Source organism: Macaca thibetana, chromosome 11 (assembly GCF_024542745.1).
Source record: "Macaca thibetana thibetana isolate TM-01 chromosome 11, ASM2454274v1, whole genome shotgun sequence".
Taxonomy (NCBI): domain Eukaryota; kingdom Metazoa; phylum Chordata; class Mammalia; order Primates; family Cercopithecidae; genus Macaca; species Macaca thibetana.
The window spans coordinates 75,721,855-75,749,804 of NC_065588.1; the positions used below are offsets into that span (position 1 = coordinate 75,721,855).

At 40.6% G+C, this 27,950-nt stretch overlaps 1 pseudogene; it reads left to right on the forward strand.

Moving 5' to 3' along the window:
* LOC126931637 (nucleolar protein 56-like) overlaps positions 1 to 27,106 on the forward strand; it is a 42,404-nt pseudogene extending 15,298 nt beyond the window's left edge.
* Positions 27,107 to 27,950: the final 844 nt, after the last annotated feature.

Sequence of the window (27,950 nt, forward strand, 5' to 3'; positions counted from 1 at the left end):
ATTGCAGACTCACAGTCATTTAACTCTAATCTTTTTCAGTTCTACTTGCATATGGTTTGTCATTCCTGGCCTTGAATTTGTAATATTTGTTAGCAACTCTATTAGGGGGACAGTGGCCAACAATTTTTACAGGGAAATGCTCATTACAGCAAAAGACGAAAACTCAGTGGGGTTTAGAAAATGCAAAGCATAGTAAATAAGAAATGGGAAAATACACTAGGCACCAGAGAGGAAGTAGCTCTGTCCCCTATTGTGTACCCTGAGACATGACTGAATTTATTACTGATGCTGTATTCCTACACAGTTTCAGGGACCAGAAATGCTTTTCATCCCATCTCTGGCTGGTCCAAAGATCATACTCCCCAGGGACCTAGCACTTCATAATAATGATTCATTATTTATTCTAGCCCCAGGACATTTCAAATGAGTGTTTCAAACCACTGCTGGTTATTATATTGGATTTAACTTTACTGATGCATTTATTGACACCACAGGATCCACTGAAATGCAGTGGTCTCCATAGCTCTTTGAAAGCTGCATCTTTATTTGATTTTCTTTCTCGAATCCTGAAACCTAGCACAAGAATCTTTCTGTGATAATTAATCAAAATAAACATATTTGTTGAATTAATTAATAAATGAATATTTAAACAAACTAGCAGAGTAAAATCTAATGACTTTCAAGTTTTAAAGAATTAATTATTTTTCTTTTTTTTTTTTTTTTTTTTTTTTTTTTTTTGAGACGGAGTCTCGCTGTGTGGCCCAGGCTAGAGTGCAGTGGCCCGATCTCGGCTCACTGCAAGCTCCACCTCCCGGGTTCGCCATTCTCCCACCTCAGCCTCCGAGTAGCTGGGACTACAGGCGCCCGCCACCACGCCCGGCTAGTTTTTTGTATTTTTTTAGTAGAGACGGGGTTTCACCATGTTAGCCAGGATGGTCTCGATCTCCTGACCTCGTGATCCACCCGCCTCGGCCTCCCAAAGTGCTGGGATTACAGGCTTGAGCCACCGCGCCCGGCAGAATTATTTTTCTTAATGAGCATACCAAACGTTTTCCAAGCCCATGCCAAAATAGCCATGAAAGTAGGAGTGGCATCTGGTGTTACCTGGCATACTGAAGAACTCAATTAATAGTTGCTGAGACAATGAATGACAAGCTAGATTACCAAAACAAGTTATCTTATTATTTTTCCTGATATCATACAAGTGCTATGGAGTAGAAATTGGAAACATGTCTGCTCCTTTTTTATCTACCTTTAACCTTTCTGCCTGGGGTCATTGCTACCTGAGTTACAGTGTCTATATATCCTACAAATAGAAAGAGACATAGGTCATCAGAGAGAAAATTCAGAAGGGTGCTTCCAAGTCATTTCCAGAAAACCAGCCTTCAGGATCAACAGAAGAAAAGAAAACAAAATAACACACCCCACCCCCAACCCTACCCCATATCTCCCTAAAGCACAGATACTGCTGATTGGAAAGGGTGCTTTAAACCCTGGAGAGAAACCTCGTCTGGAGTCTACTACAAGTAAATCTTCACAGTTGCATTTGCTTGAGCCCATAAGAAAGGACATAGAGGAGTGAAAAGAAGAGGCTGTTAGTGTAAATGGTCAACCACATGCAGTCATGTGCCACATAACATTTTGATCAATGACAGATCATATTAATGATACTGGTCTCATAGGATTTTAATACCATATTTTTACTACACTATATCATGTTTGGACACACAAATACTTACTGTTGTGTTACATTTGCCTACAGGATTGAATACAGTCACATGCTATACAGGTTTGTAGCCTAGGAACAAAAGGCCATACCATAGAGCGTAGGTGTGTAGTAGGCTATACCATCTAAGTTTGTGTCAGTACACTCTGATGTTCGCACAGTGGTAACACCTAACAACGCATTTCTCAGAATGTGTCCCCTTTGTTAAGAAACACATGACTGTACTTCCCTTGGAAAATCCTTGGATTGGAATATGACTCAAATGATACAATAAAGCAACTGAACTATGAGATTTAAAAGCTACTGGTATTAACTGGTTTGGCAATTTTCTTACTCTGATCTACAAGAATTTGCTTATGGAATTTCAAGGAGGCACACATGAACCTATCTTTCCTAAGAGCACCAAATGCACTAATGGTGGCTAAGTCACAAGCCTATGTATACGGAGAGACCTAGGAGGGAGGGCACAGGTCTTGGCGGAGGGGTGAAGGGTACTAGTATTTATTTACTTTTCATGGCCATACTGTTGCCATAGAGATCTAAGTAACTCCCACATGTAAAACTCTTCAGTGGCTCCCCATTGCCCTGAAGATTACTCCCCTCCCTTAACATGTTTACCCTCTTTCAGGATCTGGCACAAAACTTCTCTATCTGGGATTTAATCAAATTAAACTTGTTGCTATTACTCATTTTAACTATGAGAAGAGGTAATAATAATTGCCAGAAAAAACTAATAGGCCGGGCACAGTGGCTCACGCTGTAATCCCAGCACTTTGGGAGGCCGAGGTGGGCGGATCACCTGAGGTCAGGAGTCCAAGACTAGCCTGGTCAACATGGTGAAACTAAAAATACAAAAATAAGCTGGGCGTGGTGGTGCATGCCTATAATCCAGCTACTCCGGAGGCTGAGGTGGGAGAATCGCTTGAAACCAGGAAGCAGAGGTTGCAGTGAGCCAAGATCGTGCCATTGCACTCTGGCCTGGACAACAAGAGTGAAATTCTGTCTAAAACAAACAAACAAACAAAACTGATAGATTATATAAGTTTTTGTATCCAGAGGAGCTAAGCGAGTGCTTAAAAACAGTAGATGCATAATGACTAAATTAATGAATGAATAAATAAAAGAACAAACAAATGAGACATTTTTATTCTGTCCAGTTGTTTTGATACAAAATTTGCTAGTTTATATTCACAGGAGGAAAAAATTTTAAATATATCTACATATGCTAATATTCATAGGAATAAAAAATATCTATCTATCCATCTATCCATCTGAAAGCCCAACAGAATCAGGCATTTTAGATATGGTTGCTATCTTCAATGGGGATTGTTGAACCCAAGAAAGCAAGGGATTTACTTGTGTTTACCTTTTCATCCTCAAGTCTAATTTTTTTAATCATTCAACAAGCCAAAAGTCCCTGAAGCCAACTAAGCAAACCATATGATTGAAAATAAAATTGTAACCTGGTCATCTACTGACTAGGGAATTAATCAGTACTCCAACTCACTTCCTTAGTACCATTTTAGTCTGAAAAAAAAAACAACAACTAAAGAAATCATGGCCAGGCACGGTGGCTTATGCCTGTAATCCCAGCACTTTGGGAGGCCGAGACAGGCAAATCACCTGAGGTCAGGAGTTCAAAGCTAGCCTGGCCAACATGGCAAAACCCCATCTCTACTAGAAATACAAAAATTAGCCAGGTACGGTGGTGGGCACCTGTAATCCCAGCTACTTGGGAGGCTGAGGCAGGAGAATCGCTTGAACCCGGGAGGCAGAGGTTGCAGTGAGCCGAGATTGTGCCATTGCACTTCAGCCTGAGTGACAGAGTAAGACTCTGTCTAAAAAATAAAATAAAATAAAAAGAAATAAAAAATATCTGGTATTAATGTATCACCCAGGCCAAAAATTGCAGACCACTGAGTATCAGAAAACAAACTGTCATCTAAAAATGTCTCCTGAATAGATATCACTAGTTTAAAAAGTATTAATGCAGTTTTCTAATTACATTAATGAAGTAGTTTAGAACAGAATGACTAATTCCTTTGCACAAATATGAAGAGACCTCTAGAGAATTACTTTGCCATAGAATCCCCCTTTCTCCCCAATGCTACCAGCAGCCTTAATAATAGTACCACCATCTACTACTCATTGCTCAGATCAAAAACCTAGTAGTCATCCTGGGTTCTTCTCTTTCACATCCAATCCATTTATAAGTCTTGAGAGCCCTAGCTACAAGAAATGTCTCTAAACTGACCATTTCTCACCTTCATTGCTACCACCCTTGTTTAAAGCAATTAACAGGTCTCCTTGACATCACATTTGCCATCACATTGGCAAGTCATTGACAACCCATTTGGCCGTCGTCTTCACAGCAGACAAATTAATTTTTTCTAATTACATCAGACCTCATCCCTTTTCTGCATAAAACACTCAATGACTCTTCATTGCAACATGAATAAACTCCAAGCTCCCTACCATGGCCAAAAACGCCTTCAGTGACGCAGTCTCTGCCTTCCTCTTTAGCCTCATCTCCCTGACCATTCTCCCTTGTTCACCCCATCCCAATCTACTGGTCTTGTTTCTATCAGACATGCTGAGCTCAATCTCTTTCCCCTCAAAATTGTCAAATGATTGCCTTTTCCCCAACATTCACACTTTAATTCAGATATCATTCTTCTGAGAGATTTTTTTTTTTTTTTTTTTTTTTTTTTTTGATATGGGAGTTTTGCTCTGTCACCCAGGCTGGAGTGCAGTGGTGCGATCTCAGTTCACTGCAACCTCCACCCCTTGGGTTCAAGCCATTCTCTGCCTCAGCCTCCCAAGTGGCTGGGATTACAGGTGCCCACCATCACACCCAGCTAATTTTTTGTATGTTTAGTAGAGACAGGGTTTCACTATCTTGGCCAGGCTTATCTTGAACTCCTGACCTCGTGATCCATGCGCCTCAGCCTCCCAAAGGGCTGGGATTACAGGTGTGAGCCACTGCACCCAGCCTCTTCTGAGACATCTTTCTTAACCAATTTAGTCAGTCTGTAATGCAACACTTTATCTTTTCATGGCTGGACTTATCATTTGTCTCCTCCCACTAAAGGGGAAGCTACTTATGGGCAAGGGGTCATCTGTGTTGTCCTTTTCCCTGTCCTGTGAACAGAACAGTTCCTAGCACAAAGTATGCATTAGTAAATACTTGCCAACTAACCCAGTACCACCATAAAAGGATATTCTTCTCCAAATAACAAAGCCTCACGTTCAGAATTAACACACCTGGAAGCTCCATTTTGAAAAACAAACAGTTTATCTCTTTGAAAGGAATATTGCAGACCACTGTGTGATAAGATTTGCATCCCTAAGTAAAGAAATGACTTGTCATGGGCAGACACCATAGGTAGTTCATCTTTCATTCTCACTGGATTAAGATGTAAAAGTCTGATTTCAACATCCTGAGACCTTCAAGCTAAACTTGATGAATTATTTCCCTTCTCTGGTCAATGGATAAACAGAAACTTCTTGTCAATTCTCACTATAATTTACTGAATCTTACATTTTTGGAAATCTGTTTGCTCCATCTCAGTGCAGTTACAGCTCCACTCTGTGGAAAAACAAGGAAGATAGGCAATACAATGTAGGTATGTTACCTAAGTGATCAGTGAGAAAATTTGGGAAACTATGTATAAGAGATTATAATCTGTAAAAACCTATGCACAAAATGTCAGAATGATAAAGAATATTTTTTTCTTATCTAGACTGGATATGGTACTTCTAAAAATTAATTATGTATCAGGGCCCAATAAATATTTGATTATTTACATGCTGTCTTTCCCATCTTCCCGCCTCTTATTTCCATAGCACACTTGAAGCTGTTCAGCAATTTTCGCTTTTAACTATTGCATCTCTGTCAGTAAATACTCTGACATGTATAAAAATCACAAATACAAAACACAAAATTCATTCTAGTCAGATCCAGAAATGAGACAATTTAAAGCAAGTAATTCCCTATATGTAAATACATAGAGATGCAGCCATGGAAACCAGCAGAGGCAGCACTCTCTTTTCTGAAAAAAAAAGACATATTTTTCACTGACTTGCATCCCTTGACCTTTGCCTAGGAAAAAAGATCCTTCATAAAATTGTCAATAGTTATGAGTGACACTAAATCAAGACCTAATCAATGTCCAACTGGCTCAGTTTCCAGGAGATCAGGTGCGGAAATAAGTTAATCTCTTCCCAAAAGGCTCAGAAATATTTTTAACATTTCTTAGGATTTAATACATTGCAATTTTGGGTCCTCGAGGCACCAAAGCATAGTCTGATTTCTAGTAACACAGCAACACCCAAACAAACAGCTACACAGTTTCTACTGGTTTACTGTTTAAGACTTTAAAACCATTTCAGGCCCAGTTTCAACATATGATTAATGGAAATAGGATAATTCTTTCCCTCCCTAGCCTCAGTTGGTAGAATTTGAGCTCCACTATATACTACTGGGTCTTTCATTGGACTAACTCATTAGAAGGCTTCAACTGTTAATGAAATTAGAAACTAGGCAAAGTTTGTCTTTGGTGACTCAAGAAAGATAAACCCTCATCTCCACTCTCCCCCATGCTCCTGTTGCTCTTTAGCTCTCAAGTTCTTTTCCTATCAAAACATCCTCTGTGCAAGAAATCAAAACTCCTTAGCATTAAAATAAATGTTTGCTAGAAGCTTCAAGGATGACCTTTCTCAAGGAGCTAAGGAAGCAAACAGGAATCAGGGCTCTGAATTATCGTATGTTTTCCAGAATAAGAGAACAGGTAGGGAGATGACTGGGGAGTTTTCCCTGAACCTGTAAAATTGTACCACACAGCAGCTGCCTGCTTTGGCTACACTGTGGTTGTCAATTCAGTTAAAAACTTCAAAACCAGACTCTTCTCTCAAGTCGTTCATAATTCAGACAAGTAAACAATTAATTTTCATTTATGAAATAATTGCAAGGATATTTAAAGGACAGAATTAGTACAAAAAAGGTTATGTTTTACAGAGGAGGCAATGATTGAGTTTGGTTTTCAAGAATGAATAAGAATTTGTCAGTGGTTGAGGTTAAAGGACATTTTAAGCAATGGGATCAAAATGAGCAAGGTAAGGTGAACTGAAAAGCATTATATTAGTAGCATGGACTCTAATTCACCCTCTTCCCCCTCCAGAAGATTCTGATCTTAAGTATTATGAACTCTGCTTACAACTATCAGTGCTCAGTTTTAGGACACAAATATGTATTGAGAATATTATTGATGGATATTCACTGTGTGGAATACAGTGACGAACAAAGTACAGCCCAACCCCAAAGCAGTTTACAATACAATGAATGGGTTTAGACAGAAATGTATGCAAATAACATAAGATCACTCAAAATGAAATTCAGGATATCCCCCAATCTGGCCATAGTTCCCTGTATGGCTGCCAGCAGCTGCTTAGACCAGCCTTTACTCAGCTAACAGTATGCAGGCCTGTTAGAATAAGGAGAGCTCTGCTCCAAGTGTTGACAAATGTCCCTCCCACTGTAGCTAGATCAGCCTGCCTGATCATCCATGATGAAAGTTTGAGCTCACCAGGAAGCCTTGACTCCTTTGGCCAGATATCCAGCTGATTGTTTTGGACAATTATGAATTGGGTAAATATTTTCTTAAGGCGGAAACGTTAACAGTTTGGGTAAATGCTCTCCAAAGCTTCAGGTACGGAGTCAACCACACTTTTCCTTTAGAAAGTCTCATCCTCTTGCTTTTAACCTTTTAAAGTAGTATGGCAAGATTGGAATTCTCTGCTGCTTTTCTTTTTGCCTTTTTTATTTTCTTGAGTGCAGAAGCATGGAGGACCCATGTTAAGAGGTCCTTCCCTCTTGAGAAAGCATCTGAAGTCCAATCATCTGCCTTGAGATTCCCACTTATGGAATGATAGGAGTCCCTCATGTAAAATGAATGCAGTAACAAAAGATGAAAGCAATCTCAGTAAACACTGAGATCTCATTATACGAAAAAAAATGTGAATGGGGTATTCTCTAGTTCAGAATCACAGAAGCATAGACTCAAAAAGACCTCAGAGGCCATTTCATCTAATTTCTCATTTTATGATTTCGGGAATTCATTTTCATTCATTGACTTATTCAAAACTCGAAATGATTCATCCTAGGTCAGCATTCATCTTACTGACTCTCAAAGTATAATCCCAGCAGCATTAACATCACCTGGGGCTTCCTAAAAACAAAAATTCTTTTTCATTTTATTTACTCATTTATTTATGAGACAAAGTCTCACTTTGTTGTGCAGGCTGGTTTCAAACTCCTGGCTTCAAGTGATCCTCCCACCTCAGCCTCGCAAAGTGTTGGGATTACAGGCATAAGCCACTGTGCCCAGCCAAAAAAACTTAAAATTCTTGAGTCCCGTCCCAGATCTACTGCATTGGAAGCTGTGACAGTAGGGCCCAGCATCTGTATTTTAACAAATCCTTCAATTTATTATAGTGCATGTAGAAGTTCGAGAATTACTTCCCTATACACTATAAGTGAAATGTATTAGTCAGGGCTATATAGTTTAACTGGTTTAAGCAAAAAAGGGAATCTGTGCTCTATGCAACTATTAAGTTCAGGGAATAATAGTTTCTCCAGAATATCTGTGAAAAACACTACATTTTTGCAATGACTCCCCATTTCCTTCCCCACCAACTACATACTCCTCTGTGACAGTTGTACATAATCTTGCTCCCAAGTTGCCTAACTTGATTTTCCACTGCTCTTCAACAGGCATCTCAGCTAGACTTTGTGGTCTCCTCTCCATGCCTTGACAATGCCATGTCCATTTCCCTCATTCTCATTTCATCCATGAGCTTCCCCTTGACCACAACACTTTCCATTCCCTCCACCTATCAAAAATCCTGCCCAGACATTAAGATTTAAGCTTACATTCCACTACTTACATAAAAAATCCTTTGTCTGCTCCAACCCTTTCTTATAACTGTCTTATTAACTCTCACAACATTTAGTCTCTGACTCAAACAATGTAGCTGTTAATTACGTTTCTGTCTTAGGGACTGTTTTGTTGTAAAAGAACCCATCTGTGTTAGCTTAAATAAATGTAGATAGTGGTAAGGATTCGGATGGATTTCCCATAATCCAACTGCAGGATGATGAGCTAAACCTCAACAGGTTTGAAAGTCTTAAGTATTAGATAAGAGCACTTACTCCTCATGTTGCAATATGAGTAGACATATACTGGCCTGTCGCCTTAACCCTCAATCAATATTAATTATCTGACTGGTGAGTTTGAAGGAAGAAACTACACATGCTTTTTGCAGCCCTTTCCTTTCTTCTCCTTGGGGATCTTCTGTATGGTGCATTCAAGGGCAGGCCCCACAGCTGGGAAAAACCATGGTGGGACAGTGGGTAGCACTGCAGTTTTCCAGGTCTACCTGTGATTAAGTAGATAAGTTTATTTCTGCAGTGAAGTTGACAAGCCCCTTGATACTGCAAGATTAAAGTTGTCTTCCTGGCCAGGCGTGGTGGCTCACGCTTGTAATCCCAGCACTTTGGGAGGCCAAGGCAGGCAGATCACGAGGTCAAGAGATCGAGACCATCTTGGCCAACATGGTGAAACCCCATCTCTACTAAAAATACAAAAATTATCTGGGCGTGGTGGCACGTGCCTGTAGGCTCAGCTACTCAGGAGGCTGAGGCAGGAGAATGGCTTGAACCCACAAGGCGGAGGTTGAGCTGAGATTGGGCCACTTCACTCCACCCTGGTGACAGAGTGAGACTCCGTCTCAAAAAAAAAAAAAAAGTTGTCCTCCAAACGGCTTAAACAGCAATAAACACTTTTATTTCCATGTGCCTGACTTAATTATCTGTCCCTCAGTTGGTTTGGAACTCAGGAGATGAAAAAGGGGGTGTTATCAATGGTCACACTAAAATTTAGGTAATAGGCAGTGATCCTTTCTCTATCTGGAGCTGCATATTTAGGATTTCTGCTGTAATCCACTCCAATTCATCTCACTCTGAAAACTAACTTCTCTTTAACTGGATCTTCTGGTTCCTCACTAACCTGGGCTTTTATATGGAACTAGTGTTATTATTAGTGACAGAGACTACTAATTTTCACCAAAATTTAATCTCCTCTGCTTCTTTAGTAACAGAACACCCAAAGAGGTATTGAATGGTGGCCCAGAATAAAGAATACATTTCTCACCTAGGTGTAACCGTTTGTTAAAGTTCTCACCAATGAGATTTAAGTGGAAGAGCTGTGCACACTTCCCAGAAGATATCCTAAAAAGGGAAGGAGTTTGATCTTTTCTTCACATTTCTTCCATTCCATTGATTGAAATGCAATTCTAATGTCTGGAGTGAGGGCAGCCATTTTGGACCATGAGAGAGAAGCAGAGTTGTGCTAGATCTGGCTTATATGAGCTTAGGAGAGCAGATGGTTAAACGCTGAGGAATTCTGCAAGCTGGTTGTTAAACCATTGTAGCTTGAAATTGGCCATGGTGGGAGTATTTCTACCATGAAAATCAGGCAAATGCTACAACTTATGCCATTTTTCCCCCCCAGAGGGCCAGTTTACCAGCCTACCACTGGATAAAAGCCACATGTTGAAAATGGTAGAGCAATAAGACAGAAGGCGTCTGAGTCCCTGATGATCATGAAATGGCTAGCCAGATGAGCCTTCAGGACTGCCTATATTTACATGAGAGAAAAATAAGTTTCTATCTTGCTTGGTCATTGTAATTTTTGCTTTCTGCCCCTCAAAGCCAAATTTAATTGTAACTAAAGCCCATTTGAGGCACTAGACCCAACTGAGCACTATCTAAATACAGTTTTGGGGTCATTAAGGAAACTGAGAACGAAAATGTAACTAGTTCAGTTTAGGTCAGGTATTCACATTCCTGGTGCAATCTGTGGGACCAGAGATGTGGGTTCCATGGTACAAACCTGGCCACCTAAACCTATCCTTTCAGCAGGGACTATTGATTCACATCTGAAAAAGAAGACATGGGCTGACAGACATCCCAAAATAGTTTACTATGCTACCATTTACTGTATTAGCACATATTAAATACCATTTGCCATATTAGCACATAGTAAATGGTAGTATAGCACATAGTTTTTCTTTTCCTTTTTTTTTTCTTTTTTTGAGATGGAGTTTCAGTTTATTGCCTAGGCTGGAGTGCAGTGGCATGATCTTAGCTTACTGCAACCTCTGCCTCCTGGGTTCAAGTAATTCTCCTGCCTCAGCCTCCCGAGTAGCTGGGATTACAAGCATCCACCACCATGCCTGACTAATTTTATATTTTTATTAGTAAAGGGGTTTTACCATGTCGGTCAGGCTGGTCTCAAACTCCTGACCTCAGGTGATCCACCCATTTCGGCCTCCCAAAGTGTTGGGATTACAGGCATGAGTCACCACTCCCAGCCCTTATCTAATATCATTCTATGGAGTATCTATTCCTTTTAAGCCTATTTGTCTGAATTATTTTCCAAAAATATTTTATAAATCATTGTTCATATGCATTTTTCCTTTAATTACTAGATAGAGATTTTCTGTTTTGCCATGAGTGCAGTAGACTGTTTTATACTCTGTCAGTCACTGAGCACTCTACTATGCTGTCCTAAGTATCTTGTTTATTCCAATATGGTCTCTCTCCATTTATTTTATGTTCTAGCCAACCATTTGGACCAATAATGCCTGACAAAAGCTATTCAAATGATGGTGCTGTACCTGCTTAAAGGAACAAGAAAGAGAACCACAGGAGACCTTCAAATACCTGTTTTACTGCAGCTCTAAGCACCTTCAAGGAAACAGAGGATAAAGTTCCTTAGGGAATAAGAGACTTGTAAAGATCTTTTGACTATAGGAAAACCCTCATAAACATGACTGCATCCAAGGAGGATTGACCAACAATCATGTGAATATGGAGCTAGAGGAAGACATAGACGGAGGCATATCAGGCTTTAGGGGATCTGAAAAGACTGGAAAAACTAATGTCACTGTAGTTTTCCAGTGGAAATGCATTTCCAGTGGACTTTGCTATCATGACCTTTTATACTGCTGATTCACTTAGGGCACCCAAATTCAACGACACAATGCAGCACTCAAATGCATCTACTTAAAGTGGATGTGCGTGTGTGTGTGTGCATGTGTGTGTATTTCATATCTGAGTTGATATACTATTGTTAATCAGATTATAAACTCCTGGAGGACCTTGAGAGAAATAAATAAATAAGACAGGATCCTTAACCTAACCTGTTAAATAAAAGAGAAAAATAAAGAGAATACTACAAAATGGTGTGAAAAGTGCTATGAGAGAGGTAAGCAGAGTGCAGTGTTCATAAAAGTTGACTTTCCAATATCCATTTCACCCCCTATGAACAGTCTAATCCACGCATGAGAATCCTATTCCCTTCACTGGCCATTGGTTTCAGAAGTGAACATCTGATTCAGTCTTGGTTAATGAGACAGGGATGGAAGTGGAAAGTTTTCTGAGAAAGTTTTCTCACTCCTAAACTGGAGACACAAAGAAGAGATGCTCCCTCTCCTTCGCTGAACTTTGGACTGGGCTTACTGTAAGGCAGCAGATATTATTTCAGCACATGGAAAAGAAAGCCTGGAAAGAAAAAGGTATCTGAGTAGACAGACTTTAAATGCCATAGGAGGAAGTACCATTCTTCTCATGGCCAGGAGCTAAACCTTTTTAAAAAGGCCTAGACCAACTGCTTTGCATGATAACTAATTGCACAAGTCTTATCCCTACTCCTTACTATGTTATAGGGCTAGGACTAAGTCTAAAGCAAGACCACAAGCACAGCACCTTGGCCAGCCCAATTGGCAGTGTCAAGAACAAAAATTCCATTTTTTTTTTTTTTCTAAGAGTGAGATTGAGTATTTGATGGTGAGAAAAACAAAATGATTAGTAGGAAAATTTTTTGGGGGAAATGGAACTATTCAATGATCCCTTCCCCAAATTCTTCATCCCTCAACTACTCATACAGGAGTTTTGCTTTCTTCAGGTGCACCTCAAGAACCACAAGTTTCTCAAGAGATGGGTATACTAACCAGTCTCTGTAATTATTTCTAAATCCTGTCCTTTCAGAGTCTTGTTCTACACTCCACTGGTCATGTGAGGTTCTTAATCCTTACTGTGCATCAAAATCACTAGATCAAAAACAAAACAACAAAAAAGCCCCTAAAACTACAATACCCAGACCAATTGAAACTAGTATGAAGCGAAGGCTAAGAAACACTAACTCATTGTACTGGGGGCTAAACATCAAGAATTACAGAGGAAGTCCTGGAGCTAAGAATAAAACTCTACCTCACATTCTATGTCTAGAGAAGTTACAGATGTAGGGGACAGACATCCTCATGTAGGCATTAAAGGCAGTTAATACTTCAGCAGACTCACTTCTCTGATTAAAGACTTGGGAGAAAACAGAGGTCACGCTGGGCGGGTGGTTCACATCTGTAATTCCATCACTGCCAAGGCAGGCAGATCACTTGAGGTCAGGAGTTCGACACCAGCCTGGCCAACAAGATGAAACCCTTAAAAAAAAAAGAAAAGAAAAAGAAAAGAAAAGTCTCTACTTAAAAAAAAAAAAAAAGAAAAGAAAAATTAGCTGGGTATGGTGGCACGCACCTGTAATCCCAGCTACTCGGGAGGCTGAGGCAGGAGAATCGCTTGAACCTGGGAGGTGGAGGTTTCAGTGAGCCAAGATTATGCCACTGCACTCCAGCTTGGGCGACAAAGTGAAATCCTGTCTCAAGAAAAAAGAAAAAGAAAACAGGCATCGTCTCTTAGGGAGATGCATTTTGCAGAGAGCTGACTATCCCTTCCACCATCTCTTACTGTTTGGGGCGTTAGAATGTGACCTAGGCATTCCACATGAACTAGAATGTGCTTCCCACCAACACCACTAGGCTAGGGATTGGAGATTGGCTCTGATCTGAAAGTTGTCACATCATTGACCTGACACAGCACCTGATCCTTGGGAGAGCAGAGGGAGGAGAGAGGTGCTGAAGCTGAGAAGTGCCAGAGGACAGACTGCATTGCCACTCTTTGGAATAGCAAGAATAAAGAGTTTCGCACGGCACTGATAAACACCAAGGAAGGTGGTGGGAGGCTTAAGCCTTCATGCTTTCCCATGAAACTGGGTACTATGGTATGAAGATTATTATACCTGAGAGAGGTCTCCACCTGGAGCTTGGTCACAAATATCCTACAGAGTCCACAAGAACCAGCATATATGTCTCAAGAGAGACCATATTCAGACTCCTTCCTATGGATTTAACCAAAGGACAGTCTGTTGGCCAAATAAACAGCCACAATCTATGGAGAGAAGTGAGGACAAGACAACCTCACTAGAGGCAGGCAGGTAAGAGGAGTCAATGTTAGCTTCAGTTTCAGAGGGTAACCACAGGAAAGGGGACTAGGATGTGAGAGAACAGACCAAGACCCCCCACTCCACCCTCCAGTATTTAAGATTACTAGACTATTCTGGGGGTAGATAGAAGAGAAAGAAGACTTTTGGATAGAAAATGATTTTTACACTTTTTAAATGAACACTTCTGAATCTTAAGATTCCAATGAGAGCATTTTTAATAAACTGGATGTGACACAAGTTATAGAACTAGGCTGAGACATCATTAAGGAAGCTTACTACCCAGCAGGCAAAGAGTTTTTTAAAAAACACTGTTAGTAGAAATTATGGGGAAAATAAGATCCTTTCATGTTTATACCTTAACATAAGGAAAGATTCTCATGAAATTGGTTAAGCATGGTAATGTCAGCACTCTTTGAATGTGAGTTGAAGTGTTGACTCTCCTAAGTGACACATTTATGTTTCCAAGGTGATTTTCATGGAGACAAAAGGTGGAGAAGGACAGTCCTGTGAAGTGGCTGCCACATTCGAAGGTAACAGTAAGTCTTCATCAAGAGCCAGACAAGCCTCAGAATAATAGGTAAATAAATAATTTAAAGCAGAGGTCTCACATTACCAGACTAAGTCCCAACCAAGCAAATCATGTTCCTTATTTGAAATTCCTCTAAATGTCACAAAGGTTGTTGTGTTTGTGATGTAGGTTTTGACTGTCCTCATGTTACCAGAAAGGGGTCCTGATCCAGACCCTGAAAGAAGGATATTGGATCTCGCACAAAAAATAATTTGAGGTGAATCCATAAAGTGAAAGCAAGTTTACTAGGAAAGTAAAGGAATACAGGAATGGCTACTCTATAGGCACAGCATCCCCAAAGGTTGCTGGTTGCCCACTTTTACGGTTATTTCGATTATTCATTCCCCTTTTTAGACCATATAGGGCAAACTGTCATGGCGCTGATGGGAGTGTAGCAGTGAGGACAACCTGAGGTCCTCATCGTCATCTTGGTTTTGGTTTGGTGGGTTTTAGTCGGCTTCTTTACTGCAACCTGTTTTATCAACAAGGCCTTTATGACCTGTATCTTGTGCCCACCTCTTATCTCATCCTGTGAGTTAGAATTCCTAACTGTCTGGGAATGCAGCCCAGTAGGCCTCAGCCTTATTTTACCTAGCCCCTATTTAAGATGAAGTTGCTCTGGTTCAAACACCTCTGAGTTGAATGAAAAGCATTCAAAAATAACCAAATAAAAAACTTTATGTGGATACAGAATCAGAAAGACTGTGGCGACAATTCTGAGTCAAACCTTCACCATTTTCCCCTCCTTCCTGTAGTGAAATTAGACTCAGGAGAAGTTCCAGGATTTAACAAACCTGGGAATAATAGTCTATATTTCAACACTGAAAAGTTTTCTTACTCTGTTTACCAACTATGGGGACTATGACTAAAATATTACAAGAAATAACTCATGTCTCAAGACTCAGAGCCAAATTAATTTCACCTATCTATAATTTGCTACACAAACAACCACTTTCCCAGAGGCCTCTGTTCCCATAAACATGAGATGACTCCACGATGAGACTCCCAGGCTTCAGACAAGTCCATAGTCTTAGGTAATTATGATCTGAGGTGGTTTTGAAGCTCCTCTTACACACACACACACACACAGACACACACACACACACCCCAAACCCATCCCTCCTACCCTCTGCACCCCACCCCATCTCTGGGCCAAAACTTTCTTTCCAGTGGGTCTGAAAAGTACTGCCTGAAATTCTCAGCATTCCTGTCATTCCCTAAGGGCTGAGGCAGCTCTCTAAACATTCTTTCAGGCACCTGAGGAATTGGGCCACCAGCTCTTCTGTGGGGAGCCAACAGGAAATTAAGTATAAAGGGCAGCAAAAGTATTTGGGGAGATGATAATGAGGCATAAAGGAAACATAAAGAAGGGTGGGGGTGCAAGAAAAGAAGTCTGGTCTACCTACACACTTTGCCCTGCAGACGGCTCCACCTCTCAGCACGTGTGATGACTTACCTAGGAATGGAATGTGGGCCGGGGAGGGGAAGCTGGTACAAAGCTGTGGAGGCTGGAAAGGAACCTGGGGCCCTTGTACAAATCCTGAACAGTGACTTTTAGCTGGAATCACTTGCCAGAAGCTTGGGGAAAAAATGTTTTCACTGAGGGGTCTAATTGGATGTCAAAAGCCCTCTACAGAAAGCCTGGCTCCTAGAGCTTCCTAGTTGCTGAGCTGGGCTATCCTGGCAAGAATCCTCTCCCTCCTCCTTTCTTTCCCTCTTCCTCCCTTCCTTTTTCCCCTCCTTTTCTCTTTTCCACACACAATCTGACAGTTTATTTGGGACAATTCTTTGGAGAACTGGGATACACCTGCAGTATATTCATTTTTAAGCCACGGACAAACCACTAGAGGGCAATGCCATCACTAATCGCTGAAACTTTCCTGATTTCCTGTGGCTTCAGCATTCAGCAGGCCTATCCACACATCCTGTGACAGGATGTTTCTGAACTTTTCCTTTCCTTCAATTCTCATTGTAAATAAACAGCCTCGGGGTGAATACATCCAGATGCACATCATAGACATGCAGTATGAATTGCACAGGCCAAAGTTTCTGGTCTATCTGGAACAATCTTGCCTAATATGCACCACAGTTCAGAAACCAGAGCTTAAGCTTGCATTTTTGTCCTGAATTTCTGCCTGAATTTTGGAGTTTCTCTCAAATGCTATCTCTAAGGGCAAAAGGAGCCCTTCAAAGAAATGAAAAGCTAAATAATCCAGCATAGCCCATTTGTACAGGATTTCTGTTTTGTTTCCATATTCAAGTTACAAGTATTTGGTTTGCTTAAATGCAGGGTTGTCCAAATGGTCAAAAGCTATTAGTAGATTAGTCATGTATGCAAACATGGGGAGCAGGAGCACATGTTTCTATGTGTATAAATGGGGTCCCAATAAATTTGGTCCTAGCCAGGGCATACCAAAGAAAGCAAAGCTACAGCCAGGGGTGGTGGCTAATGTCTGTAATCCCAACACTTTAGGAAGTTAAGGCAGGAGGATCACTTGAGGCTGCGAGTTCAAGGTTAGCCTGGGCAACATAGCAAGACTCCATCTCTACAAAAATAAAAATAAATTAGTCAGGTATGTACTGTCATACAGGTGTGTACCTGTAGTCCCAGCTCCTCAGGAGGCTGGGGTGGGAGGATCCTTTGAGCCCAGGAGTTTGAGGCCGCAGTAGCTATGATCACACCACTGCACTCCAGCCTGGGTGACAGAGCAAGACCCTGCCCAATAAAAAAAAGCGGGGGGAAGGGAAGGGAAGAGAAAGAGAGAGAGGGAAGGAAGGAAGGAAGGAAAGAAGAAAGGAAGGGAGGGAGGGAGGGAGGAAGGGGGGGAGGGAGGGAAAAGGAAAGGAAAGGAAAAAGGAAAGGAAAGGAAACAAGGCTGCTAGAAATCTTTTTTTTTTTTTTTTTGAGACGGAGTCTTGCTCTGCCGCCCAGGCTGGAGTACAGTGGCCAGATCTCAGCTCACTGCAAGCTCCGCCTCCCGGCTTCACGCCATTCTCCTGCCTCAGCCTCCTGAGTAGCTGGGACTACAGGCGCCCGCCACTGCGCCCGGCTAATTTTTTGTATTTTTAGTAGAGACGAGGTTTCACCGTGTTAGCCAGGATGGTCTCGATCTCCTGACCTCGTGATCCACCCGTCTCGGCCTCCCAAAGTGCTGGGATTACAGGCTTGAGCCACCGCGCCCGGCCCGGCTGCTAGAAATCTTAAGTGCAGTGCCTCATGCCTGTAATCCCAGCACTCTGAGAGGCCGAGACGGGTGGATCACCTGAGGTCAGGGGTTGGAGACCAGCCTGGCCAACATGGCGAAACTCCATCTCTACTAAAAATACAAAAATTAGCCAGGCATGGTGGCGGGAGCATGTAATCCCATCTACTCGGGAGGCTGAGGCAGGAGAATCGCTTGAACCCAGGAGGTGGAGGTTGCAGTGAGCTCAGATCATGCCACTGCACTCCAGCCTGGGTGACAGTGTGAGACTCCTTCTCAAAAAAAAAAAAAAAAAAAAAAAAAAAAATCTTAGAACTCCTTGAACTTTTTTGGCAGAATCTCCCTTCCTATGAGTTCAACTAGTGTTCTTAGGCACACACTCTGCTCTCCTGTATAGGGGCAGACTAGCATCTGACTTCTCTGAGATTAGTATTTCAAGAAGTTCTGCAAACTAACCTACTGAAGTTAGATTGAAGATCCGGGTAAAAATGTAAATCAGAAAGTATTCAATATATCAGGTAAAGGACATAACAGGCTATTCATGGACTAGAATACTGCTTCCTCCAGCACTGGTGCTGTACTTCTTCAAGTACAGCACTTCTTCAAATATTTGCTGATGTCAAGCTTATCCTCCATTTATCAGCAGAGGCAGATAAGGTGAGGAAAATATTTGTAGGCAGAGAGATTTCTGGAATTTTCCTAAAGTGCTGAAATACCATCCAGAGTTCAAGTTGGCCATATTTGGACAATGACTGCTATGTTATTTTTTCTATCTCTTGTATTTTCACTGCTATATAATAACATTAACACTCTTTACACAAGGTCAATGCTATTTACCTAAGACTTTCCCAAATCTTTCCCATTCTCTCCCCTCAAAGGGTCATGAACACATTCTGTGTTTCTGAAGGAAAACATATAATAGAGGAAAAGTTTATTGAGATTAGTCAGGTGGGGATTGTAATTCACCAAATCTGCATTTCCTAGGAGGAAGATAGAGCAGAAAACTAGTCCCAGGGTTTAAAGATTACAATTCATAGAAGACACCTATGGTTGGGCCAACACTGTATTTCACAGCAGGTGAAGAGAGAAAAAGTACAGAAAAACAAACAAGGATGGAAGTATGGTGCAGGAGGGTGCACAGTGAATAGAAGAAAATGCTATGGAAGACTACTCACCAAGCAAAACCTGTCTAGGTGGAACGCGGACTGAAGGTAGAGATGAATTCAAGGGTTTTACAGAGGGCACCTGTCACCTAATCACAGCCCCAACGACGCTACCAAGAAAGCATCATGGCCTTTTCTTTTACAGGCACTTTGTTTACAGGACAAATCAGGAAATCAAGGAAAAGGCACCTTTTCTCTTCCAGATCACTTTTAGAATCCAAGATTTGGTACACTGAGACAAATAAAAACACATAGCTAGGAAAGGGTAGATGAGATCCCACTTGTAACTTGCCTAAATAGAGTTGTTTCATTACCTGGCAACTTAAGTTCAATCTGTATTATTCTGAATGTATAATTGATGTGGCCATCTGTTTCCAGTAAAGGAACTTTTGTTTTGCTTTTTTCCCCTCACTTTCACTCAAGAGGAATGGCTTTCTCATTAGGAAATGTTCGCATGCCCTCAGAAAAGGTGTTTGGAATAGAAAAACTCCCCGGAATCACAGATTAAAATGCCAGCAGAGTTGAGTATGTTCTTCCCCATTTTGAGCTAGTTAAATGAGAACTCACGCCATCCTCCACGCAGAGAACTTCTCAGGTAAAACTATTAAAGCCATGGAACCATCTACTTAGTGGGGTTATTAAAATCCTATGGCACTCTGGTGAACAGTGTTGTGGACTGGCAGCCAAAGTATCTTTTCCAATTCTAGCCCCTATATTTCCTGGAGTTATAGAAGTAAAGCAACTAGGAAAGCTGTAGGTCTTCTCACCCACTTTGTAGATATTTATTGAGTAACTACCCAATGTTTTAGGCACTGGAATACAATAATAAATGAGATCTAGCACAGTCCTTGCCTTCACAGTTCAGAGTCATGAAGGAAACAAACCAGTAAAAAGGCAATTGCAACTTCATACCCACTAGCATGGCCATCATAAAAGAGAGAGAGAGAGAGAGAGGAGAAAAAAAAAAGGAAAGAGAGAAGTGTTGGTGAGGACACGAAGCAATCAGAACCCTCATATAGTGTTGGTGTCAATGTAAAACGATGCGGCTACTCTAGGAAAGTCCTCCAAAAGCTCAATACAGAATCAGAATAACCATACGATGTAGCAGTATCACTGCTAGGTACATACTCAAGACCGCTGAAAACATATGACCATAAAAAACTTGTATACGAATATTCATAGAAGCCTTATTTATTAATACCCAAAAAGTGGAAACAATCTAAATGTCCATCAGCTGACGAATGGATATACAAAATGTGGTATATACATACAATGGAATATTTCAACCATAAAATGAAATGAAGTACTGATACATAATACAACATGGATGAGCCTTAGAAACATTATATTTAGTCCAAGAAGCCAGAAACAAAGGGACAAATATGGTAGGATTTTGTTCATACAAAATGTCCAGACTAGGGAAATAAATAGAGATAAAAAGTAGATTAATAATTGTCAAGGGATTTGGTGAAGGGGAAACATGGAGTGGCTGTCAATGGGTGTCTATGTGGGTTCTTTTAGGAGTGATGAAAATGTTCTCAAATTATATAGTGATTGCATAACCTTGTAAATATATTAAAAACCACTGAATTGTACAATTTAAAAGAGTGACTTTTATGTTATATAAATTATATCTCAATAAGACAAGCTAATTATAATACAATAAGATGATGGCCATATTAGAGGGTGCTAGTCTACATGTGTGGGGTAGTGTTGGAGAAAAGGTTCAGAAAAGCTTTCTGAAAAAAATGACTTTTAAGCAGTGATCACAAAAGACAAATAGGAGTAAGAAGGAAAAGGAGGAAGAATAGATGGATGCTAAAGGAACAGCAGAATATGCCCACGGCAGAGGGGAGAGAGAGCACATGGCACATTTGGAGGAATCGTGGTCCTGCTGGGCTAAAACATGGTGTTCACAGTGGAGAGAAGTAAGGCTAGGGATAGAAGGAGCAAACTAGTCAAGCTAAAGAATTTCTACTTTATCCTAATTATAACAGGAAACCATTGAAAGAGCTAAAGAACAGGAACGACAAAATCTGATTTGTTCTTTGGAAAGGTTGTTCTAAATGCAACGTGAAGAACGGACTGGCGGTAAAGCAAGCATAGGGGCCAAGAGATTAGTTAGGAGGTTATTGCACTAACACAAGTCTGACCTGACCAAATAGGGAAAATTGGAAGGTACTGGGGAAGTTCTTCCAAGCTCCCTGTAATGCTCTGCCAACTATAACAGTACTAGGCTCTGCCAGGAAGCAAGATGTGGTTTCATAAGGAGGTGGTGCCAATGCTAAGGCTGCTAGCAAGCCTTCCAGCAGACTCCACTCCTGCTTTTGGCCCAAACTTTATACTCAATCTCCTCTAGACTTGGGCTCCCTTTTCCCTCCGCAGTGAACATTAAGATCCTCACCATGTGCAACAGAGAGATCATCTACTGTAAGAGTATGGATTTCAGAGTCAGAAGCACCTAAGTTCAAATTCCTACCCTGCCATTTCCAAGCTTACGTGATAAGATATACTTAACTTCTTATCTCAGTTTCCTCGAATGTGAAATTAGGAAGATAACAACATATCTCAGTTTTGTGCTAAGGATTATATGTGATTACAGACGTAAAAAAGCCTTGCACCAGACCTGTCATTTACTAGGTGCTGAATAAATGTAGTCTTAGTGCTCTTTGGATCACAATCCTATAGTTACAATCATAATTCTTCGATGCAAGCATGAAACCAAAGGGTGTGGCCTGCTACTGTCAAAATTTTAGTGAGCTAGGAGGACTACTCCACATCTTCCTAGAAATAGGTATTTGCTAGTTGACAAATGTAAGTTATTTGTATCCATGGTTCCTTAAAATACCATTTCAAAGCCAAATGTACTTAGGGCCAGGTGCAGTGGCTCGTGCCTGTAATCCCAGCACTTTGGGAGGCCAAGGCAGGTGATCACCTGAGGTCAGGAGTTTGAGACCAGCCTGGCCAACATGGTGAAACTCCATCTCTACTAAAAATACAAAAATTAGCCAGGCTTGGTGGCAGGCGCCTGTAACCCCAACTACCCAGGAGGCTGAGGCAGGAGAATTGCTCAAACCTGGGAGGTGGAGGTTGCAGTGAGCCAAGATCACGCCATTTTACTGCAGCCTGGGTGACAAGACTGAAACTCCGTCTCAAAAAAAAAAAAAAAAAAAAAAAAAAAAAAAAAAAAAAAAAAAAAAAGGCTGGGCATGGTGGCTCATGCCTGTAATCCCAGCACTTTGGGAGGCCGAGGTGGGCAGATCACCTGAGGTCAGGAGTTCAAGACCAGCCTGCCCAACATGGAGAAACCCCATCTCTACTAAAAATACAAAACTAGTCGGGCATGGTGGTGCATGCCTGTAATCCCAGCTACTCGAGAGACTGAGGCAGGAAAATCACTTGAACCCGGGAGGTGGAAGTTGAAGTGAGCCAAGATCGCGCCACTGAACTCCAGCCTGGGCAACAAGAGCAAAACTCTGTTTCAAAAAAAAAAAAAAAAGACAAAAACACAGTCAAATGTATTTAAAGTAATTCCTAAAAGAAAAGATCTGAGAGCTCCTCAGACAAGTCATCAAGCGCTTGTTTATGCTCAAGCAGGAAGGCCAAAGTTCCAGGTAAAGGCTCTCCTTTCTACAATCAGCATAACTGCAAGGCAACAGACCATATAAATAGTTTGAGGCACTGAACAAATGGAATGTTGTCTGGAATGATAATGTGGAAAGAGTTCATGTTAACACAGCAGACCATTTAATGTAAAGAACCACATTTTAAAAGCTACCTAGCGCTTTCTAGGTACAAGTGTTTTGTTCAGGTTTTTATGCAGACAGAAACAATTTAAAAACAGGCAAGGACAGAAGGTATCAAAATGTGTTTTAAAATCTATCTGAAGGAGTTCATTACTATCAGCACTAAAACCCAGTCTTTACTCTCCTCCTTAACCAGGATGCAGTTCCTAGAGATAAAATACAATTTTAATACTGATCTAATATAGTAAACAATCCTCAGACCTTTGGAAAGATTTCTCTCTCTCTACACACACACGCGCTTGCGCGCGCACACACACACACTCACACACACACACGTTTTATCTTCCATGTATCCCTCTCCCCCTCCTTCCATACTATGAAGTAATATTTAACCCCAAAGAAATAACAACCTTGTTAAGTTTGTTTCCTTCTTTGCTAATCACTGCAATGGATTTCAGAAAGCACAAGGTGGCAGAAGCACACTAGAAATCCAACTGGAATAAAGGCTACAGTACAACGTGAACATCATGAAAATGGCAGCAAACTCTATTTTTCATAAAAATAAATGAGTACTTTTTCATCATAACAAACATGCTCAACAAAATTTTGAAAATGTGACAGGTAGAAAAAGGTAAGGGGATTGTATTACCCAGACATATGGACAAGTGTTTAATTCTTCCTACTACAATTATTAGTTGTGATTTTATCAGATATGCAACTTTATATCCTCCCTTTTAAACTCAAGCACTTTCAAACCTGATTTATTCAAACATCTCTTTGTTTCAAAAAAGATTTAAGGCATCTGCATGTGTCCACATTTTTATAAACATTTTCATGTTTATTGATTAGAACATGGCTAATTTTATCTAGCCATTTTCCCATTAGCAATGATTAAGTTAAACATTATCAATGACACCTGAGCCAGTAAATTTACATTTTAAGATCTCTTTTCAAAAAAGTAAACAAACAGGCTGGGGGCGGTGGCTCATGCCTGTAATCCCAGCACTTTGGGAAGCCAAGGCGGGCGGATCACCTGAAGTCAGGAGTTTGAGACTGGCCTGACCAACATGGTGAAACCCAGTCTCTACTAAAAATACAAGAATTAGCCAGGTGTGGTGGTGGCCGCCTGTAATCCCAACTACTCAGGACGTTGAGTGAGGAGAATCGCTTGAATCTGAGAGGCAGAGGTTGCAGTGAGCCGAGATCACGCCATTGCACTCCAGTCTGTGCAACGGCGAGACTCCGTCTCAAAAAACAAATAAAAACAGCCATCTGAGAAAATCAGACATGAACAAATAACATTTTATTCCAAAACAGAATCAAATGATGCTATCCTGTTTACTTTTTGCACTGGCCTGTGGGTACTTGGACCTTTGTTTTCTTATTTTACAAACCTATATCTACAGTGTGTGTTTGTGTGTTTAGAAAATCATTTTATACGTCGAAAATATAATGCAATAGTTTTTAAAATACTTAAGTATTGTGGTAGCAGTCAAAAATTATTTAAACTTTTAAAAGATTGCTACCAACTAGATTTGCCCCTGGAAAATTAACCAAAGCCGTAATTCATTTGCTACTTTGGAATCAACATGAATACTAAAAACAACTGTATAAAATAATTTGGTCTAGTCATCTGCTTTAGACAGGTGAAAAGCCATTATTATTCCCCTCTATTATGGCCTCAGGCAAGTAAAGCCAACATCAGTGGAAGACGGTGCTCAGAACCCTGTCAAATATGGGGAAAATTCTGTATCTCCGGATGTCTTGTGACCTTAATTCAGACCTTTAATCCACAGGTCAAAATATGTAAAATTAGAAATAATGTAATGACTCTTCGCCCTTTTAACTGAAACTCAATTTTCTCCATTTTATGAGCAAAACAATGACTTCCATGGGAGAAGAAATTCAATTGTCAGGAACAGAAGTTATTACATTCCAGCAACTTCTGAATGTTTAGTCTTTGAGTCTTTCGTAAGCACTAACTAAGCAATCACAGGGAATTCTCTTCAAGGAGCATTCTCATTCATGATTTTCTCCAGGCCCCAGTGAGAACTCTAAATTAAAGGGCTCTCCGCCCGGCGCTCATGCCTGTAACCCCAGCACTTTGAGAGGCCGAGGTGGGCGGATCATGAGGTCAGGAGATCGATCGAGACCATCCTATCTAACACAGTGAAACCCTGTCTCTACTAAAAATGCAAAAAATTAGCCGGGCGTGGTGGTGGGCGCCTGTAGTCCCAGCTTCTCCTTTTGGGAGGCTGAAGCAGAAGAATGGTGTGAACCCAAGGAGATGGAGCTTGCAGTGAGCCAAGATCGCACCACTGCACTCCAGCCTGGGCAACAGAGCGAGACTCTGTCTCAAAAATAAAAAAAAGAAGGGCTCTCACTCTTTATGGCTTTACTTGCTTATTCCTTCCCCAGTAGCTTAGAAGAAATTTCCCTTTTTATTCAAATGTGCTCAGCCAGGTCAGAGAGGAGATTTCCTGAACTCTGAGCACCAAGGTTAAATCTTCCATGGTCTAATACCTTGCAAGCTGCAAATAATTGAAGAGGGGGAAAAAGATCACCTTAAAAGAAATTTTTAGTATAGAACCTTTCTGCACTTTCTCAACATTTCTTCCCCTTAGGCCTGCATGAGAAATTCAAGACCAAGTCTGGATAATTCAACTATAAACTCAGCATCAGAATGTTTTCTGCCTTCCTATTTGCTAAGGTTTCCAAAAACTGGGCTTATCCATTTCCAGAGCCCTGGAAAACATTTGAAAACATGAACTACATTAATGATAACGTGCCTCCTCTACAGAGCATCCACATTTTAAACGCCTAGAGTCCTGGCTTGGGAAAGCTAGGAAAGTAAATACCAACTATGATGACTGGAGAAACTAATCTAAATTCCTCTGCTGAATCTTGTCCCCAAACTTCCAATAAAAATAAGTTAGGTTTTGGCCCTCAGAACTATTCCTTACAAAAGTTGCTTGTCATTATACCAGAATAGTTTCCCCCATTTTCTGTTTGTTTGTTTTTCCTCTAGTTCTATTCTTTCCCACATAGATTAAACCAAAATAAGATTAGCCAAACCTAATTTGATTCTAATCCAAGCCACACACCCTATGTATTCCATTACAAATCAAGTTTAATTTACTGACTTCCTTGGGTCCCAACTGAATGACCTACTGGAAGCTATGAAAGGGGTCACTGAGTAAGATTGCAGGCCAAAAAAAGAATGTGAAAAACACAAGCAAGCCTGGAAACAAATTCACCCAAAGACATAACTTGGTTAAGATGTTTCTTGTGGAATTTGAATGCTAAAAGATCAAGTCCCCTAACAGGAAAAGCAGCCAACAGAAAAGCAGATGCATTAATTCACTCATAATTCGTTTGTTCATTCATTCATTCAACAATTATACACAGACCTCTCATATTCATGAGTTTTAACAACAGTAGAAACTTCAGGAGAGTATTTGCTTTGTGGTGCTCAGTTCAGCACTGAAGCCAGTCTCCCATTACCACAGGATTTTTTTCTGTATGTTGTAAAATCTGTGAACATAAACTTTACTTTTTAACTGCTTTTTTTTTTTTTTTTTTTTTTTTTTTTTTGGTGATTTGGAAGCTGAATTAAAAACTTCCCCTTTAATTTTGGCAATCAGTAGCTTTTAGATTCTTTTAATCCAAGGGATTTTACGCCTTCTGAAGTCAAGGTTTTCCTCTAAAGAATAAAGAATTTTGTTTGCTAACAATGTGAAAGTAAGAGCTAATATAATAGCTACATATGGTCTTATACCAGTGATAAGTCACTAATGTTGTTACAGCTTATGTTACAAACGTTCACAATATTTTTGATCCTCAAAATCACCCTCATGACAGCAGTACTACTGCAGAGAGGTGTGAGGAAACGAGTGAAAAACCCAAAAAGAAGAAAAAGCAAAAGCCCCAGAAGGTTCCTCAGGAGAATGGAACAGAAGACCCATCTCTTTCTCCAAACCCGTGAAAAAAGAATCTTTTTCCAAGGAGGAGATGATGAGTAGTGATCTTGAAGAGACCGCTGGCAGCACCAGTCTTCTCAAGAGGAAGAAATCTTCACCCAAGGCGGAAACAGTTAATGACCCCGAAGATGCAGGCAACAGAAGTGCCTCCAAGAAAAAGAGGAACTTCTCCAAAGAGGAACCGGTTAGCAGTGGACCTGAGGAGGCTGCTGGCAGCAAGAGCAGCTCCAAGAAGAAGAAAAGGTTCCATAAAGAAGCCCAGGAAGATCAGAATGCAAATAAACAGTCTCTGGGAGGCGGGGCATACCATAGCTCAAGGTGACATATCCTACCTTGTCTACTTCCCCAATAAAAACAAATTCACACACACACACACACACACAAATCACCCTCATGAAATAAGAGAGGAATTATTATAACCACTTTGAAGATTAGGAAGTGGAGGCTCAGGAAAGGGAAATGATATGTCCAATGTCACTTTTTCTAAGTGGTGAATTCAAATCTTAAGACTATCTGATCACTGTTCTTTTCTACTTTTCCTCAATTAATGTTTAGTTTAAAATTTAAGATTTTTGTGTATTTTGTTCTAGGGGTTGGGACTATAAAGCTATACACATATATAAAATTCCTCCTTAGCCTAGGCAACATGGCAAAACCCTATCTCAATAACAAAAAAAAAATACAAAAATTAGCTGGGCATGGTGGTGTGCATCTGTAGTCCCAGTCACTTGGGAGGTTGAGGTAGGAGGATAGCTTAGGCCCCAGAGGCAGAGGTTGTAGTGAGCCAAGATGGTACCACTGCACTCTAGCCTGGGGCAACAGAGCCAGAAACTGTTCAAAAAAAAAAAGTCCTCCTTATGATTCAAGAGATTCCTGCATAGTCCTCAATCTTTGATTTTGCTGTAAGAACAGATCATCTGCCCCATTTGGCTTAAAAACAAAAATTAAACACATAATACAAACATGAGACTACAAATACATTAGACTTCCAATAAACAGAACAAAAATGTTCAGTTTAGTTACAGCATGTCATTTGGTGAACAGAAAATTAGAAAAATGATTTTAGTCCCCATTACAGCATTATTTAACTAGAAAACTTTGGGTAAATTTCTCAAATTCTGTGCCTCAGTTTGTATACACTATTAAATGGGGATTAAAAAATTGTC